This window comes from Miscanthus floridulus, chromosome 8, assembly GCF_019320115.1.
Source record: "Miscanthus floridulus cultivar M001 chromosome 8, ASM1932011v1, whole genome shotgun sequence".
Classification (NCBI taxonomy): domain Eukaryota; kingdom Viridiplantae; phylum Streptophyta; class Magnoliopsida; order Poales; family Poaceae; genus Miscanthus; species Miscanthus floridulus.
In genome coordinates, this window is record NC_089587.1 from 159,886,378 (window position 1) to 159,896,727 (window position 10,350).

Here is a 10,350-nt window from a genome sequence, read left to right on the forward strand (position 1 = left end):
GGGTTTTGGCGGCTCTTGAGTTTCATCTAGAGGGAAAGGATCTTGTGGTTCTTCTTCTTCTTGGATGAAATCCTAGGCATCTTCTTTGAGATCTTTGTCGAAGGCTTCTAGGAGAGATGCTGCCATAATCTCCTCCGTTGGATTTTGCTCGGGACTTAACTCTGTCTTAACATGTATTGAGCGAGTGATGGGAATAGAAAGGTTTATGCTTTTCCTAAGACTTACATTTATACTCCCTTTTCTTCCTTCATGTAGGAGTCTCTCTATTGGATGCCCTGTCAGAAGATCGAACTCCCAAATATCAAAAACATAAAAACTAAGATACACCTTGGTTTTGTCTACTTTGATAGGGATAAGGTGAAAAATTCCTTCGCTAGGAAGGATTTGCCCTGAGAGACTTTTTAAGAGTTTGGTTGTTAGAGTTAAGTGCATATTTTCAGGAAGGGTATGTGCATAAGATTTAGACATAATATTTACTCCTACAACTAGATTATAAAAAGCATTGAAGGAGGTTTTACGAATCTGATAATGAATGGAGGTAGAGGGAGAATATAAACGAACGACTTTAGGAGAAAGCTTGGATTCTCCCAACCACTCATTGATTACGATCGTTGTCAACTCCTTCTGTCGACACAAAATTTTCATTCCGTGCCGAGGACACACGCAGCAAGCCAGAAGGGTCTGCTTGATGGAGCTATAGATCCACCTGGCTTCAGCGCAGGGGTGGTCGATCCTACACACTCCTCCTGAGACGTGCCAGTCAATTTGACCCTGTAATTGACAAGGAGAGAAAGTTAATCAGTAATTAAGGGTGGAACTTGCCGGTGTTGCCAGATAGTCCCGAATGTGCGGCTCTGAGAGCCGATATGAAAGGAGATCGACTAAACAGTCGATTCCAGCATATTTATGAGAATAAATCGGTTAAAGCTCATTGGGTTGTATAAGAAGAATCGGTTATCATTCAAGATAAATGTTGTTATTTGAGTAGATATTAATCAATGGCAATAGGATATCAACAATGATTGGTTTATGCTGAGCCAATGATTACAAGCAACCGAACTCCTTTTGTATAAAGAAACAATTCAACATCACTTAACCGTTTAATAAAGATAAATCTAATGAACATGTTAGATCTCATCTATCATTATGACCAGTGGGGCATGAGGCAGAATCATACAGGCTGTAGAAATAACAATAGACTCGATGACCCTAACTCATTACTAATATCAGTGGGGCATGAGGCAGAATCATGCATGCCATAATACAATAATAAGATCATGGGGCTAACATATATTTTAACCTATCTTTACTTCAACGGTCTCGTGATGCGAACTGTTTGAGAAAGCACTCGATATTGGCTAAAACAGCCGATTCAGGCATAGCGCACAGTTAAAGTCATGCCTTATCAGGAATAGATCTATCAAATAACGATCCCCACTCCATGGTGCTAAAAGTGGGGTGTGAGGCAGAATCACACAAGCCGTGATAATGGACCATGGAACGGTTCTCGCTAGCCAATAAATCTACTCAAGACGCAACATGCTCTAACCGCACGCTATGCACGATTAAGATTGAAGTAAAATAGCCGATAAAACGTAACTCATCTTTTATGGTATAGATTAGATTAGTTTCAGATTAACAAACAATGGGCTAAACAAGATATAAGGCTGATCTAGATCAATCTCAATTGGGCAGAGTGATATTGCTGCAATTAGATAAATAATGAAAGCAATAAGCAATATCGGTAACTTAATGAATCTACCAAAGACTGCCACTCTAAGGTAGAGCCGATAACTTGACCTTGATCTAGTTCATGCATTGGGGGTCGACTGGATCGATGTAGCCATACTTGAACTAGGCAAGAGTCAATAACTAACTTATACCAGAGTCACAGTGGAGGTTGACCGGATCGATGCAGCCGTACGAACAGAGGTATAAACCATTACGGTACTTACAACAAGCAGTGGAGGTTGATCAGATCGATGCAGCCGTACTTGCTGAAGAACTCACCGAGATCTACTCTACTCCTACTCCTAAGGGGTGGCCAGAGCCAAAAAAGTAAATAACTTGTGTATTGGATTGATTGTTGTTCTTTTACAATAGTCGGGGTCTGATATTTATACCCAGAGTCTAAACATGAATCCTACTTGAGCATGATTCGTTACAATCTTTGGCATAAACGAAAACATTCCTAATTTAAGATAACTTGGACTCTAATCTTTCCCTTTTAGTAGAGTCCGATATGTAGTTTCCTAGCGTCAACCGTAGTTCACCATCGCTATCCGCTAACATCATCCCAAGCGATCCGATTCTAGAGTCGTATCTGAATCGGCTGACATCGATCCTCATTCAATCGATTCCTTGATTGGCACAATCTTGGAAGCCTACGAGTTCCCGCATTCTTCTCCCAAATTTTGGTGTAAACACATGCCCCCCAATTTTGGGATAAAATGGTTTTATTCCAAAATTCTAGCTTATTGGTTTATCACGCCGTAACCGCTCTATCCCGAGATATATGCATAACTCCTGACTTCCCGGCCCGAGTCTTATACAATATCTCAATAGTATCTCTTTTGACGCACTCGGCCTTTTTGCTTTCTGTGATTGTCAGCCTTGATAGTGCAGTTGGAATCTCTCCAACTGGTGGCGAATGTGGCCGTAGACGCCATCAATGCCCAGGGTTCCCTTATCGATGCTCATCTCCAAGATGTCCTGGTCCACATTCAGGAGATCACCCTCCACGGCGTTCGTCATGGTGCAGCGGTGGCGCTGACCGCGGCACAAGTCTAGACTGGGTATGACTCCATGGCATGGAGACTGGTTTCCTAATGGGCGACGGCCCTGAGGAGCATGAGGACCTGCTCGAAGAATTCATCATGGTAGCGGAGGCCATAGTAGACATCACATCCGCCCAGGATGTGGTGAACAAGATCTTTGGTTAGATTGTATCTAGGGTCATCCGATGAACAAAGACTCATGTTCTTTCCATGAATGTACTTCAGTACAATGCTCTTGTGTATGACTATTTTTATCTTTTGTTTTTTCTCTATAGGCGATACATATCGTATCGGCTTTTATTGTCTTTGAAGATTTTCATTTTTTGGACTAGAGGCGATACTCTCCTACTACCGGCTATTAGAGCCGAGAACAAATCGGCTATCAAATGTTAGGATAACACCCCGCAGAACTTTTTCATATCAAAGGTCAAATGATCAATCAACCTAGGTCAAGCGTCTTATTAAGCTAAATAGAACTTCTTTAAGAATTCCATTAACTCTGAATCGCATTTACACTTCGACTCGGCATTCACATACGTCGGCCTAAACCCATCTCCAAGACTCAACGCTTATTTTTCCTTTAATCTAATGGCCGATGTGAAGCCGTGATTTTTCTACTAAAACAAACTCTCAGAGCCGATCGCTTGCATCGGTTGTTGGCTTTCATTGCTAATCTTAATGAAGCCTCCTTCCCATGACTTGCTAGAAAAACATTCAAAGTCTCCTAGTTCCCAAAAGACTAGATCGGCTATTGTGATGCTCACGTACTCATCAGCGCGTACTAGTTCGACGTCATCTCCATGCCATTGAATCAAACACTGATGCATGGTTGATGGTATACAACAATTCGCATGAATCCAACCGCGACCGAGGAGCAAACTGTACGATCCTTTTCCATCGATGACGAAGAATATGGTGGGCAGAGTCTTGCTTCCGATTGTTCGTTCGACGTTTATTGCCCCCTAGTCTTAGACGTATTACCTATGAAGTCCTTAAGCATCATGTTAGTCTCCATCAGATCTTCTAGCCCTTTGCCAAGTTTACGAAAAGTAGTGTAAGGCATAAGATTGATAGAAGCACCTCCATCTACCAACATCTTGTTCATTGGCTTCCCATCGATAAGACCTTTCATATATAAAGCTTTTAAGTGCCGATGTTTGACTGGTTTGTCAAATATTGCTTGTTGTACAACTGTTAACTTGGCAACTATCTCCTCATACCCCGATTCATCGAAATCCGAATAAATTTCTTGATTTGCTGGAGCTCTGAATTCCGATGGCAATAGAAAAGTCATTTGGATATTAGCCGACGGTTGCTTTCTATCGGCTATTTGCTTGGTACGCCACACTTGAATTTTATCGGATGCCCGAGCCTGTTCCATCTCTTTCTTCCTTAGGCATTGCACCCTTCTCTTCTGGCTTCTTGTTAAACCTCCTAGGCACCATTGGCTTTCCTGCCAAGCATATTTTCTTTTGTTGCCTTCTTCTTCATGATTAGCCTAGTCCTGATCAATGACTCTTTTTCCAAGCCGATCATGAACACTTTTATTTTTTAAGCGTCGATCCATGTTATTATGATGATATGCATCTTGAGCATAGATAGACCAACGGTTGGTTTGAGACTGCCTATACTCCCGATATTGATTGCTGCATTCTGGACAGTCATGTCTGGTAGGCAACTTCAAACCTTTATTCCAGCAATGTCTAAAGAAAGGACAATTCCAATGTAATTTGGCTTGTTCTCTTTCGTACCTCTCTTGTTTCAGTTGATGCTGGTACGCTTGATCTTTTAACCAACGCTGATAATCCTTTTTCTTCTGCCGTTGCCATTTATTCAACAAAATCTGAGACATGACCCGTGGCTTTGTCGTCTCTGCTTTTGACATCTCCCCTTGCTCGTATCAGCTCTTTTGCTCGGCACGACGTCTTCTAATCTCTCTGTACTCGTCGACCGATATTTGCATCTTGGGATCGACTATTCCAGCTTCTTTTGATTTGGTTGATGTTAGGACCTTAGTTTTTTCTTTGAATAACCCAGCATCAACCATGTTTTGATCTCCTAGGAAAGGATTATCATCAACTTTCATTTTTTGAGGCGTATCAAATTTGAGCCTCCCGTGCTGAATAGCTCTCTGTATATGCTGTCGAAAAATTCTGCATTCATTAGTGAAATGAGAAGTGGCATTATGGAACTTGCAGAACTTATTCTTCAATTGATGAGGGGGCAACATGACATGACCATCGGGCAACTTGATTTGCCCTTTCTCAAGCAAGAAATCGAAGAGCTTATCTGATTTGGTAACATCAAAGTCATAGCTCTCATCGATCTCTCTTCCCCAAGGATTTGGCACCATCACTATCTTCTTACCCCACTTTCATTCAGCCGCAGCAACCTCTCCTTCTTCATCTTCATAGCCGTCATCGACTGAGTATGGATCATAAGCTTCGGCTACTGTGGTACTTTTCTAGAACCGGATGTCTCTATGCATACTCTAGAATTAGCTATTGAGCGCTGCTACTCATTGAGCCAATTGTCCTAAGTTATCAAATTCTTGTCCCAGCAGCTTTTCTTTCCACATTGGCAGCATTCCTTGAACAGCTAAAGCAGCTAATTGATCATCGGCCAAGTTTAAGGAGAAGCACAAGTTCCTAGTTTCTCGGAACCTCTAAAGAAATTCAGTGCCCGATTCATTAGTCTTCTGTCTTATAGTTGTTAGATCGGTAATCTTCTTTCTCCAGTCCCAGTGTAAAAATATGTATGAAACTTCTTTTCTAGGTCAGCCCAATTGGCAATGGAATTGACTGGCAAAGATGAAAATCAAGTGAAGGCTGGCCCTGATAAGGACAGAGAGAAGAAACGAACTCAATGGGCATCCTCAACTGACGCTTCACCCAATTGTGTAAGATACCGACTGATATGTTGTATCGTGCTTGTACTGTCTTGGCATGTGAACTTAGGGAATTCTGAGAGCCTATAATTTGTTGGAAGAGCGACCAAATCATACCATTCTAGATATGGGCGTTTGTACGAAAAGGTTAACCCTTTTGGCTTTAGACCAAATTGATTGTTCATCATTCGGTCACCCTCAGCAATAATTCATCAGCTTATGGATTTGGATTCCTCTGCACCTGCTGACCCATCTATGGATTGAAACCCTGCGTGCCTTGATATCCTAGATTTGGCATCATGTGGAGGGTGTTATAATCTGTGCCATAGTGATAACCTTGTGGAATCTCAATCTGTTGGGCTCTTTGCTGGCTTGCTGCTTGAAGTCTCTGATTATAGACATGAGGATCTATATCTCTACGGATCCTTTGAATTGATGGTGCTATTTTTTGAGCCGACGACAGTATGTAGCCTAATGTGCCAAAATTGATCACCTGGTTCTGACTTTGCCCCGTCGGCTGTTGCACATGCTGTACTGATAGTCCAGAATTATATTGTGTCTAATTTGCAGTAGTTCCTTGAGTTTGTTCAGATGAACCCTGAACTATTTGGACATCACCACTACCAGCTGGTGCTGCTTCTTGATGACTGGTACCGACTTGATTGGTCCCTTGGGTCGACAGATCTGGAATGTTGTAATAAGCCGGTCTACCTTGACCAACTGGAAATCCATGAATCGCCTCTCTCATGGCGTTGTGGAATATGTCCACGAAAGCTTCGTTACGGCTTGATATGGCATCACGAACAGATTTGTCTACAAATTCCTTAAAGAAACGCCTGTCTTCAGCTTCAGTTGTGTCTGTCTGCCCGTGTAACAGAACTCTTGGTAGTGGAAATTTCTAAACAATTGTGTTGTCACGTGTTTTGGTGTAGGACAACAAACATTTGTTCTGAAACTCTTCTATAGCTTTGCTAATGATACCCTTATCCCCATTAGGTAGATCTTCATAATGCAGCATAAGGATGTCATCGTTGTTGTGAACCGCCATGACGATTGTGGGGTCCCACCGAGTGTGCCAAAAACATGTGTCGACATAGAATTTTTATCCCATGCCAAGGACACACGCAGCAAGCCAGAAGGGTCTGCTCGATGGAGCTGTAGATCCACCTAGCTTCAACACAGGGGTGGTCAATCCTGCGCACTCCTCCTAAGACGTGCCAGTCAATTTAACCCTATAATTGACAGGGAGAGAAAGTTCATTAGTAATTAAGGGTGGAACTTGCCGGTGTTGCCAGACAATCCCGAATGTGCGGCTCTAAGAGCCGATATGAAAGGAGATTGACTAAATAGTCGATTCTAGCATATTCATGAGAATAAATTGGTTAAAACTCATTGGGTTGTATAAGAAGAATCGGTTATCATTCAAGATGAATGTCATTATTTGAGCAGATATTAATCAATGGTAATAGGATATCAACAATGATTGTTTTATGCTGAGCCAATGATTACAAGCAACCAAACTCCTTTTGTATAAAGAAAGAATTCAACATCACTTAACCGTTTAATAGAGATAAATCTAATGAACATGTTAGATCTCATCTATCGCTATGACTAGTGGGGCATGAGGCAGAATCATGTAGGCCGTAGAAATAATAATAGACTCGATGACCCTAACTCATTACTAATATCAGTGGAGCATGAGGTAGAATCATGCAGACCATAATACAATAATAAGATCATGGGCCTAACATATGTTTCAACCTATCTTTACTTCAATAGTCTGTTGATGCAAACTATTCATGAAAGCACTCGATATCGGCTAAAATAGTCGATTCAGGCATAACGCACAGTTAAAGTCATGCCTTATCAGGAATAGATCTATCAAATAACAATCCCCACTTCACGATGCTAACAGTGAGGTGTGAGGCAGAATCGCACAGGCCATGATAACAGGCCATGGAACGGTTCTCGCTAGCCAAGAAATCTACTCAAGACGCAACATGCTCTAACCGCACGCAATGCATGATCGAGATTGACGTAAAACGGCCGATAAAACATAATTCATCGTTTAATGTATAGATTAGATCAGTTTCAGATTAATAACCAATGGGCTAAACAATATATAAGGCCGATCTAGATCAATCTCAATTGGGCAGAGTGATATTGTTGCAATTAGATAAATAATGAAAGCAATAAGCAATATCAGTAACTTAATGAATCTACCAAAGACTGCCACTCTAAGGTAGAGCCGATAACTTGACCTTGATCTAGTTCATGTAGTGGGGGTCGACCAGATCGATGCAGCCATACTTGAACTAGGCAAGAGTCGATAACTAACTTATACCAAAGTCATAGTGGAGGTCGACCAGATCGATGCAGTCGTACGAACAGAGGTATAAGCCATGATGGTACTTACAACAAGCAGTGGAGGTCGACCGGATCGATGCAGCCATACTTGCTGAAGAACTCACCGAGATCTACTCTACTCCTACTCTTAAGGGGTGGATGGAGCCAAAAAAGTAAATAACTTATCTATTGGATTGATTGTTGTTCTTTTACAATAGGCGGGGTCTGATATTTATACCCGGAGTCTAAACATGAATCCTACTTGAGCACGATTCATTACAATCTTTGGCATAAACGAAAGCATTCCTAATTTAAGATAACTTGGACTCTAATCTTTCCCTTTTTGTAGAGTCCGATATGTAGTTTCCTGGCGTCAACTGTAGTTAACCATCGCTATCCGCTGACATCATCCCAAGCGATCCGATTCCAGAGTTTTTTCTAAATTGGCTGACATCGATCCTCATTCAATCGATTCCTTGATTGGCACAATCTTGGAAGCCTACGAGTTCCCGCGTTCTTCTCCCAAATTTTGGTGTAAACACCTTCATAGTCTTTTTAAGGAACTTCTCTTCGGTTGGGTCAGGGAGATGTTGGTTAGGTGCTGAGGGTGCTGAAGATTTCCTTATTGCATAATAATTCCAGGTGTTTCCAAAATAAGAGAAAAGATCTTCCTCAAATTTGAACATATTTTCCAAAGGTGGAATTTCTTCCTCCTTCGGTGGTTCGGGAACTTGGAGGACAGTTGAGACTTCAAGTGGAGTAGTTAAAGGTTTAGGCTCAACTATCAAAGGTTCTTCCTCAGGAGTTTTCTCAACTACATCTTCCAGGCCATCGTCATGAATGCGGGTGTAGGGGGTGTTATCTAAAATTTTTCTAAGGATATTTCTCCCTTCACTAGCATAGTAGTGTAAGAAGGCGCCTCTAGAAGTTATATCAAGAAGCAGCACGGTCTCCCCACTAAGACCCATATAAAAGTGTTGTAAAAGCATAGGGTCTTGAATGGCAATGTCAGGGTTAGAATTGACTAGGTCATTAAAACGCACCCATGCCGCACCAAGAGATTCTTTTTCTTTCTATTTAAAAGATAGAACCTCTATTCGAAGGCTAACCACTCCAAAGATGGGAATAAAAGATAAACAAAAGCTAGAGCATAGAGCTTCCCAATCTCCTTGTACACTCCCTACGGTTTGGGTATATCGGTGTTTAGCTCTTCCTGTCAAAGAGAACAGAAATAGCTTCCACTTTAAAGTTTCATGTGACATGCCTGTGATATGCAATCATGCACATGTTTGCTCAAACTCTCGTAGGTGGGTATATGGGTTTTCATCTCCTTCTCCTAAGAAGGATTGTTCCTAGAACATATTTATTAAAGATGGATGCAACTCATAGCCAAGTGTAAGGATAGGTTTCAAAGATTTTAGTGGCTTTAGTTGTGTGCCCGTGGGAGCAGCGAATTGATTGATAGACGTGATATTATCCATGCATAAAGATAAAAGATACAAGGACAAACCTGGTTCGATGAAATCACAGCAACTGTTTCCCCAGCAACGGCACCAGAAAACCTGTTGACACCTATGGAGGCATATAGAGACAAAATCTACAAGTGCACGAGTATCGAAGTAGTTTTCACCCGGAGTATTATCTAGTATCGTATCCACAGGGAAACATGTGTATGTTGTCTAAACACTAGTTTGTCCAGGGATAGCAATCAAGGTATAAGGTATGAGTAGAGTGGATTCCTATAGTTATAACCCTATGCAAAGCAAGGCTTATGATTCTAGTGTTCACTTTAGGATGCCGCTAAGACGGTAAAGCACTGCTAATAGATAACTCTACTAACGCGACTACGGTCCTACTAATTTAAGAACCTGCTCAATTCGGCGTGGACTACAAAGGATAGACGGGGCTATCACCTCCCGCTTCTACCACACAACCAAGAAGCAAGGAGCAAACATAAGTAGCCGATAGTCTAAGCACCATGCTTATGCTAACGATTACTACTCTAATCTAGAGATCTAGCAAGGACTAGAGCACTCAAAAGAACTGTGAACCCATGAACAAAAGAGCACAAAACTTACTTTAAACAGAAATCAATTACCAGAGGTATCTCAGATGTAGACTTGGAGAAGCCTAGATCCACCAAAGTATAAGTTGTAGAGGTAGCACCGATAGGCCGGTACCTCCTCCCAACTCCTCCCTCACTCTCTAACTCACTATTTTCTAGGTACAAGACTAGATCCTATAGAGGACTAATCTTCTCTTGAGAGTTGGCTCTGATCCTGACAAGGAGGATATGAATTAGGGTTTCAGGATGGCTCCAGGGAGGGGGTAGGAGCTGCT